Below are 10129 nucleotides of genomic sequence, written 5' to 3'. Positions count from 1 at the left end.
GGGAGGTTGTCTCTTTTCTTTTTGACTCTCATTGGATATGAGCTTTATTGTTTATATATGTTGCAAATTACTTCTTCTTCTCTAAGGCTTGCTAGTTTGCTTTCTTAGTGGTACCTTTTGATGAAAGGATAGTCTTCATTTTAACATATTCAAATTTATCAGTCCTTTCCTTTGTGGTTGGAGCTTTTCATGTCATGTTTTATAATTTGTTTCATAAGCTTGAGGATATGAGGATATTCTTCTATGTTATCTTCTAAACGATTTATAATTTACCTCTCATTTTTAGGTCTATAATCAACATGGTGTTAGTTTTTCTGAATGTTATGATATACAAGCCAAAATTTTATTTTTTTCCCCAAATGAATACTCACTCTTCTTGGTACTACTAAATAAAAAGACTCTCCTTTTCCCACAGCTGCCTTTGTTGTAGATCCAGTGTTCATGTATGTATGGGTTTGGTTTCAGGTTTCTACGTTATTTCATTCCATCTAGTCTATACTTGCCTAGACCAATGCCAATTCCACAGCCAAATTACTAGAGCTTTAAAATATTCCTTGACATCGTAATCAATTCACTCACCTTGTCCTTCATTACAATGGCTATTCTTGGTGTATTACATTTCCATCTAGGTTTTAGAATCAGTTTGTCAATTTCATTAAAAACAACAACAACAACAACACCAGAAAAACTATTGGGATTGCTTTGAAGTTGTAGAGCTATCTGAAAAGAATAACAGATTTAAGCTACTCAGTTTTCAATCCATAAACATAGTATATCTCTGCCCCCATTTTTTGTCACCTCCAAGTTGACAACCTCACAAGTTGTCCAAACCTCACAAAGTTTTATTCTTTCACCTGTAGAGGTTTTGCCCCTTTTATTAGATTAATTTTGGGTATGTATTTTTATTTTATTATAAATTATATCTTTAATTTCATTTCTACTATTGCTAGCATGTCAACATAATTAATTTTTGTTTATTGGGCTTTCATCCCATAACATTACAAAACTATTTCCTTAATTCTATTAATTTGTCTGCAGATTCTTTTGGATTTTTTTTTTTGCTCACCACAATTATAATGATGGTTTTGTTTCTTTCTTTCTTATTGGTTGACTGAATGATTACCTTACTGTGCTGGCTAGTCTCTTCAGGACAATGTAGAACAGAAGTGTATTTCTTTTTATTTTTTTATTTATTTATTTTGAGACAGAGTCTCGCTTTGTTGCCCAGGCTAGAGTGCCATGGCGTCAGCCTAGCTCACAGCAACCTCAAACACCTGGGCTCAAGCGAGCCTCCTGCCTCAGTCTCCCAAGTAGCTGGGACTACAGGCATGCGCCACCATGCCCAGCTAATTTTTTCTATATATATTAGTTGGCCAATTAATTTCTTTCTATTTATAGTAGAGACGGGATCTCGCTCTTGCTCAGGGTGGTTTCGAACTCCTGACCTTGAGCAATCCGCCCGCCTCGGCCTCCCAGAGTGCTAGGATTACAGGCGTGAGCCACCGCGCCCGGCCTAGAAGTGTATTTCTTAAGTTTCAAATACATGGGGTTTCCTAGTTATCCTATTGTTATTGAATTTTAGCCAAAGTTCATTGTGGCCAGGTAATATGCTCTATAAATCTTCAAACATTTAAAACTGGTTAAGGCTTGTTTGCTGGCCAAAAAAAAAAAGGGTAAATTTCTGTAAATGCTTCTTACGTGCTTGAAAAAAATGTGTGCCCTGTAGTTATTGTATTTTCCTATACATATCCATTAGGTAAAGTCTATTAATCATGTGCTCAAAATTTTCATATTCTTACTAACTTGTAGTCTGCTTTTTTTGTCAATTACTGAAAGAGGTACCTTAAAAAATCTCACACTGAGATGATATTGGTGATTGATATTTGTCTATTTCTTCAGAGTTCCTCTCTATATGGAACTATCCACCTTTAAAACTGCTACCAATTACTGGTAAAATGAAGCTTTTATCATTATGAGGCACCCTTTTTATCTCAAAGAATGATTTTTGCCTTAAAGTTTAATTGCTTAATATTAATATTAGATTTTTATATTTGGTTAGCATTTACATATTATATCTTTTCCAATTTTTTTATTTCAACTGTCTTGTATCCTTATGTGGCCTTTGTAAACAGAATTCTGTTGAATATTTTAAAAATCCAATCTATATAATCTTTATCTTTTAACTTGAGCCACTGGTTTTATGTAGGTTCACTAATATGTATCTAGGTAAAAATTTTTTTTTGAATCCTAGTAGGGATTATTGGATTTTTTAAAACAGAGATTGATTTCTTTCATCAGTTCTGAAATATTCTCAGCCCCTACACCTTCAAATATTGTTTAGTCTTCAATGTCTCTTACCCTTTTATCTGTATTTTCATCTTTTGTCCTTTTGTGTTTGATTATGATAGTTTCTTTTAATGTATTATCCAATTCCTCAATTCTCTTTTCTGCTGTGTCTAATCAGCTGATAAACTCATCAATTGTGTTCTTCATTGTGATTATTGCAAATTTTTGTTCTGAAAATTTGATTTCTTTTTCCTATATACTAAATTATTTTTTAGTTTCTAATACCCTTACCAAAATTCTCAAGCTTGTGTTTATTACTTAACATAATAAAAATGATTGCCTTATGAGCTGTGTCGGATAATTCCTATTGTGAGTTTGTTTTCATGGTTGTTAATTCACATTTTTGTGAGTATGTATTTTATCTAATTTCCATGTGGGCATTTTAAACTTTAAGTGCTCAAAATTGTACTTGGAAAAAACCAAACAAAATATAAGTAGTTTGAGACTTAGGATACCAGTATATTGCTTTGAAGATTTATTTTTGCTTGCATGTGATTCAGCCCTCAGTCACTGTGTATTACTGAGGTCTGTCTGTCTGCTATAGTTGTTCTTTTGGTATCTACATAGCCGATATGAGACTAAACTAGTGATCTTCATGTTTTTTGCTATCTTTTAGCCTAAGGGAAATCTTTTCCCACAAGACATCACATGCTCATTTTAAATGTTATTCATTTGAAAGACAAGCTCTCATGGAAGTACTCCATGGCAGTTTGACTACAGATAAGAGAGCCTCAAGTTTACTTACAATTCTGTGCTTAATAGCTGGAAACTTACCCTTTCTCTTTGACCCAAAGAAGCACACATTCAATTGTATATTATTATTTGAGTAATATTGCATCACTTATTTTTAAAAAACAATTTTCAAAATTTGATATTTTAATTCTTATATATAACATATTGTGACCCATCTCTCAATTTTATAAAACAATGTTTTATAAAATTGAAATTGACTATGAAGATGCTAACAACTGTTGTTTGATGATGTTTCTAGATCATTTATGAGGTGAGTCAAAAAATCTTTTATTTATGGGCCAAAAAATTATTTATCAAGCAGAGATTTTACATAAAAGAGATTAATAATGCAATCATGCAGTTCTATGCAGCTTATAAGCAATATGCTAATAGATTGATAATTAATAGCTATTATTACTTTGTTACTAAGTCTGAGCTCTTTTCTCAGTTCACTCTAGAATAGGTAAAATTATTTCATATTATTACCTCTTAGGAATTTCCCCAATCCCTGTAATAGGGAGAGTCAGTAATATATGATTGTTTCTCCAAAAGAGTTTCAAATCTCATCTTGTGTTTTCTGGATGATCCAAATCTAAATCTAAATAAAATTTAAGTTGATAAAGTAGCTACATTTTATAACAACACTTCAATAATTTGTATTTGATGTTGTTTGAGTTGGAAGCAGATGGAAAAGGTAATTAACTTTTTGTATGAGGTTAGGCAAAAGAAAACAGATCTGGGTAGAATGACACCATTGATGATTTTTAGAAGTTGAAGGATAGTGTGAGAGTCCCCAGTGCCTGGTAAGAGAAAGGGCAGCAAAAGCTGGAAAAAAGTCCAATGATTATAAAGTTCCAATTTTGACCAGGGCTACTTATCCCTCTATTCATCCTAAAGGTCAGGTAGAAAGCACTGCTTTGGAGAAGCCTCAGGAGGGTTCAAGATCACCACCCCTTCCTTCTCCATATGACTTTCTGGAAGGAGAGAAGAACTGATAGACTGGTTTTTCCCATTCTCAGAGCCTGAAGGATTTGAGAGTGTGGGACAAGTTAGGGATTTTCAGAGTAATTTGTGTCAATAGCAGCAAGCAATTCATCCTCATTGAGATTCAGTTATTTGTTAATCCCTAAAATGGGTACTTTTACCACAGAATGATTCCAAGAGAAATATACTTTTGTGAACTAAAATAAATCCTAAGCCCCCCACTGATGGAACAGACCCCCTTTGGCCAAGGAGACCACAGAGAAACCTTAAATCTGAGTTCCTAACCCTGATAGGATGGGAGGTCAGACACGCCTCATTATACCCCAGTCCCTTGCTAATGGCCATTGGGCTTTTTTCTTAAGGGCTAAACAGAAACCAGTCTCATGATCCAGACCAGCATTCTTTTTTAATAAGAGACTACCAACCTTGAAGCATGTGTTCCTGGCTTTTGGCCGGGGCTCTGATTTCTAGCCTGTTGGAATGGGCACCCACAGGCTCCAACCTTTCATGAAAAGTAAAGTTCTCCTTTCCAAATTTATGAACCTTGTAATTTCTTCAGTTAACACTTTATATCAGGCACCAAATATTTCCACTTTTCTCTGTACATATTTATGTATTTAACAAATAAGCATTATTGGGAATAATAAAAATCTATGAAAAGAAATTAAAATTTAGTAGAGGATCAATCAATCAATACAGTGTTTGCTCTCCTGTTTTCGACATTCTCAGACTGTTAAAGTTGACAGAACATTGTCTCAATTTGTTTGACGAACTCAGCTTGCTCAATAACTGTTTATTCATTTTACTAGGTCTTTGCACTTGCAGCTCTCTGCCCAGAATGCTTTTCTACCATTGCATGGATGGCTCTCATTGTTTAAGTCTCAGCTCAAGTACAATATCTTTAGCTTGATCACCTTATCTAAAAAGAAGTATTCTCTCCATCATTCTTGAAGCCTCTTCTTGCTTATTTCTTCTGTTGTGTTTACTATTATAGAAACTACCTGGTTTATTTGTTTACTTATATTTTAATAAATAGATATTGGTGAAAAGAAAAAGAGAGGAAAGCAAATAGACTCCAGATACAATTTTGAGGCAGAATGGCCAAAATTTGTTAGTTAATTGGACCATGTACACATGAATTTGGGAAATGGGGCAGATTTCAGGAATCAAGGAAAACTTGTGGGTTTCTAGCTTGAATAACTGGTAGCACCATTAACTGAGCATGAAAGACGGGGGTGAGGGTGCCCATTAATTAGGGATTATCATTTGGGGTATATCGAATTTGAAATACAAGTATTGAGTTAGATAACTAAATAGAGATATTGAGTATAGCATTGGATATGCGAATCTGGAGCTGGGAGAAACCTAGGTTGGAAAAATAAGTTTGGCATCTTAGTATATCAGCACAAATATGGTCCTAAAAACCATGAGAGTGGAGAACCCACCTAAGGAGAGAAGACTGGTTGATAAAGAGAATAATAGCATTTATAATTCAATGTCATTTACATAAAATTTTTAAAATGCACAGAACAACTGTACAAATTTTACAAGAGTACATATAAACAAAAGAATACAAAATAAAACATTATAATTGTTTTCAAGGGGTCTGAAAGGAGAACAGATACAGGAAATAGGAATAGAGATAGAAAAGGAAATAAATGTTTAAATAAAGTAAGAATGGATTTTATACACCATAATGTGTCATAAAGTTAGTGTAGTTCACTCAAGCCTCCCTATCTGAGGTCCACTAAAAATTTTTTTAAAGGGGGGGAAAAAAGGGAAAGACCATTTAAGACTGAGCTCATTTATAGGTGCGAATCTGGCAAAGATTAGTATGAAGGTGTAGCCAGTGAAATAAAGTGAGGATGGAGGTGGGGGAGGGAGAGAAGGAGAGTTCAATATTTTAAATATCAAGAAAGAGATATTTTTAAGGGGAAAGTGTGTCAACTGCGTCAATGCTACTGAAAAGAAAGAAAACTGTTTATTGGATTTGCAACTTGGAGGTCATCGGTGATCTTGACAAGAGCAGTATCGATGGATGGAGTGATTCGTCCTGGAGGCAGAGCGTAATAGAATGAGGAAAGAAAGAGATGTGCAGAAGTGAAGATGTCGATCAAGTATGTCCTAGAGATGAGGAGGTAGTTGAAGTGATATGCAAACTTGGGCCAGCTTTTGTTTGTTTGTCTTCAATATGAGAACTAAGGCAGCAAAGTTACGGTATTAACTTATAACAGGGGCCAAGAAGGAGAAATAAACCGATGAAGTAGGGAAAAGAGTGGAAAATTAAATAGGCCATGTTCATGAGGGGGCATGAAATCCAGCATTAGCAGAGGAATTGATCTTTTTCTTTGTTTTTCTTGGGAAGTGGAGAGAGTGGTTGGCTAACTTTTTTGTTGTTAATTTTAGTGTTTTGCAAAGTCTTCGTACATGCACATAGTCTTTTTTTTTGTTTATTTTTTATTTTTTTTTTACTTAAGTTTGCGAGATCTGAATGCACATAGTCTTGGAAATAAAAAAGTTGTACGGGATATCCAACATAAACAGTAGTTGCCCTCTCTACCGCTCCATCATTTACCCTTGCTCAGAGGCATTACTTCCAACTCCCACGTATATACTACCATATCTCTGAATATTACTTCCTGGTTTTTTTTAGTTTGTGGTTTTAGGTATTAGATCATGACATCTCACTACCAAAGATGAGGATTGTTTTCTCACTGTCTCCTAATCTCTCTAGATACCCATACTCTTTCCATCTCCCCATTCTTTCAATATATTTACATCACAATTTTGGTTAGATCAATATTCAATATATGATTTATTATAACTATGGCCATTCCAAGTAGATAATTATTATTCTTCCTTTCCTGAAAAATATAACTATTTGTACTTCTCAGTTTCATAATTATTGTGTTTTTTCCCCCTTTGGTTACTTTTCTAAGACTTGTCATAAATTCAACCTCCAAACTCTCCCCCAGTCATCAAAATCTCTTCTCAGTACATTCAAAGCATTAGAAATTTTATGTTTTTGAAGAAATATCTCATGGAGGCTGTGATCTGCTCCTGTCTGAGATGGTTGATTTCTGTGCTAAGTGCTCAGCTGTCATATCCTCATCCAGGGAATTTTCCATGTCTATCTGCTGTGTCAAAGATACTGTTTTCGGAAGCCCATAAGTTCCTCTTTTACAGTTTACTCCCAAGTTATGGTGGAATACTTTCTTGAGGAGTTTTCTGAAAAGAAAAAAAAAATGTAGATAGGAAGTAAATTTTCTGAGATCTTAACCATGTGAAAATATTTTTATTCTATCCACACACTTGATTTTGCTAGGTATAGAACTAAAAGTTGGAAATAATTTACCTTCAACAATTTGAAGACAGAAATCAACTGTTGTCTGGCTTCCAATCTTGCTGTTGGGGAGTTCTAAGGATTCCTAATGCTTTTTATGGGACTTATTTATTTTTCTCTCTAGAGGATTCTAGGCTCTTCTCTTTGACCTCAGTATTTTAACATTTCTTGTTGACATGACTTGTTCTGGCTAGTTCACATCTACTAGGTCTATGACATTTTAATTTTTAAAGGTTTCTTCTACTTTTCCTAATGTTTCTCCTACATTATTCAGATGTTGAACATACTGGACTGTTTCTCTAATTTTATGAACTTAGCTCTTTTATTTCCTTCTCTTTGAATATTCTCTGTACTTTCTGGGAGACTTTTACAGTTATGTCTTCCAAACTTTGTTAAGCTTCCTCTAAGAATTGCCCTGGTAATCTCAGAGGCTGTGAGGTATCCTAAATTAGAATTTTCAAAAAGTCTTCATTTAGAATAATGAAAACATTTTGGTTGATAAGATTCGAACTTTGCTATCAATTTTGTTGAGCTTTAGAACAGAGGAAAGAGAACACCATTGCATTGTTCCCCTGTCCCTCATGGCAGGACACTGATTATACCCTAACTTGAACAGAAAGCAAAGTAAAACAAACACTAATAAACCAGGAAAGTATTAACAAGAAGAAAGCAAGTCAATATTATTATCAGACAAGTCCAAGGTTTAAGAAAAAAAAAACAAACTCTAAGCAAGGTAAAAACATCATTTTAAATACACAAAAGGTTGCACCCTAAAATGAAGACATATAATGTCAAACATTAACTTAAAAGCTTTAAATACATTTTTATTATTAAGTAACAAAAATAAATTAACTAAGCCAATGTTTTCCAAATTTCAATCATTTATATAGCACCTTTACGATATACTTAATATTTTGCTTCAAATTGATGTACATTTTATTTTAGATTAAAATAGAACTTCATATGGCTGGTGCATATAGAAAAATTAGTTTCACTAATAAATAGAAGGGAAACACACAAAGAAGTACTTGGATGCTGTTGGGCATCAATTTTTTCTTATATTAACAGGAATAATAAAGGTACCTATCTCATTGGGTGTTTTTGAGTGTAAAAAGAGTACATGTAAAGTGCTCAGAAAATTTTCTAGAACATAATATGTATCATAGATGATTGTTAAAAGAGACTAAAATAACTGATTTATAAAAAGCTTTAATTTGGATTTAAAAAAGTTAAACTGTATGGTAGAAATAGGAGATAATCTCATATCAAAAATGAAACAAAATACAATAAAATGAGAAATAGACATCAGGCAAACAATAAACAAAACTGAAATATAGAAATATCAATATTTTTAAAAGAGTTTAAAATAACAAGCAACAATAGGGATAAAGAAGGACATTACCCAATGAAGAGAGAATCTATGAAGAAATTGTAAACTTAAGTTCATTGAGGCATTGTAACTGCAAAAAAGTCTATTAAGAAACTGGATAAATACAATTCTTTATATTCATGCAAGGCATATAATTAAGTTAAAAAGATCATGGCTATGTCTCAAAAGCATAGAATTCCATTATAGGCCATTAAAACTTTAAAGTGAAATTTAAAAACCATTGTTTGCCTACCAGTATGCGAAACAAAAAATACACAGGTGAACTTAAAGGATACATATTAAAATAATGATAGCTGCTAGGAATACGGGGAAGAAAATGCTACTCCATTATAAATAGCATTTTATTTTTTGAGGGATAGGAAGCGAAAACATCAAAATGATAGCATTTTCTAGAAAATGCTAATACCTGTTAGTAAGCGTTTGTTATTATAGTTTTCTGTTAAACCAATGATAACAAAAATAACAATATTACAATAATAACAATATTATCTTCACATTAAACATTAAAAGTGTTGTTTGCCTTTTGATGCTGGCAAACATATGAGTAAACATATAATGAAATAGGTGGCTTGTTGTTTCCTAAAACCATTGCTTTATCTTTTGATTCATTTTTTTTTCTTTTATTTTGAAGTTCTACCTTCTAAATAATCCTTGGTTTCATTTTTTCATCAAGTATTTCTGTAATTTCCGAATCATTAGTTGACAGAGAGAGGAGATACTGAGCTATAAAAAATACCCGTGGGTTTTCTGGAGTGTTTTGATTGTAATTCTGCTATTACAATCTTTCATTTAAATTTTTTTTATTTTAAATGAGTCAAATTCATAAGTCATAAAATAACACAAACAATGTTTCCAAGAATTTTAACAGAGCCACTGTCACTTGTGACCTTGCCTTTGCAGTTTCTGTACTTTTGACTTCTGGACATTGTCCAGTGTTTCTCTTTATTAATTGCCATCTGGTTCCAAACAATAGAAAGGAGAAGAGGAGATAAAATTGTGGTTCAGATGCAATTTTATGTCAGTTTATGTTTTCTGTCATCACCTATCATATTAAAGCTATATACCTTTCTTAATTTGAAAATGCCTACATTAGCTATGCAAAAAACCTGTATACAAATAATACAAATTCCAAGGTCACCTATTTATGGACATCTTTCTCACTACATTTAAAAAAGAGAGTTCTGAGAGTACAGGCTGAGAAAGGAAATTGTGGAGACCTCAAAATTAAAAGAAATGAGTAATTATTTTATTTTTGAGTAGTGAGATTATGAGTAATTCTCTGTATTTTGCTTCGCTTTCCAAACTTTCTACACTTAAGATATCTGGAAGAGATG

Source organism: Microcebus murinus, chromosome 19 (assembly GCF_040939455.1).
Source record: "Microcebus murinus isolate Inina chromosome 19, M.murinus_Inina_mat1.0, whole genome shotgun sequence".
NCBI lineage: Eukaryota > Metazoa > Chordata > Mammalia > Primates > Cheirogaleidae > Microcebus > Microcebus murinus.
The sequence above is the reverse complement of the archived record's forward strand: the minus strand, read 5'-3'. Positions refer to the sequence as shown.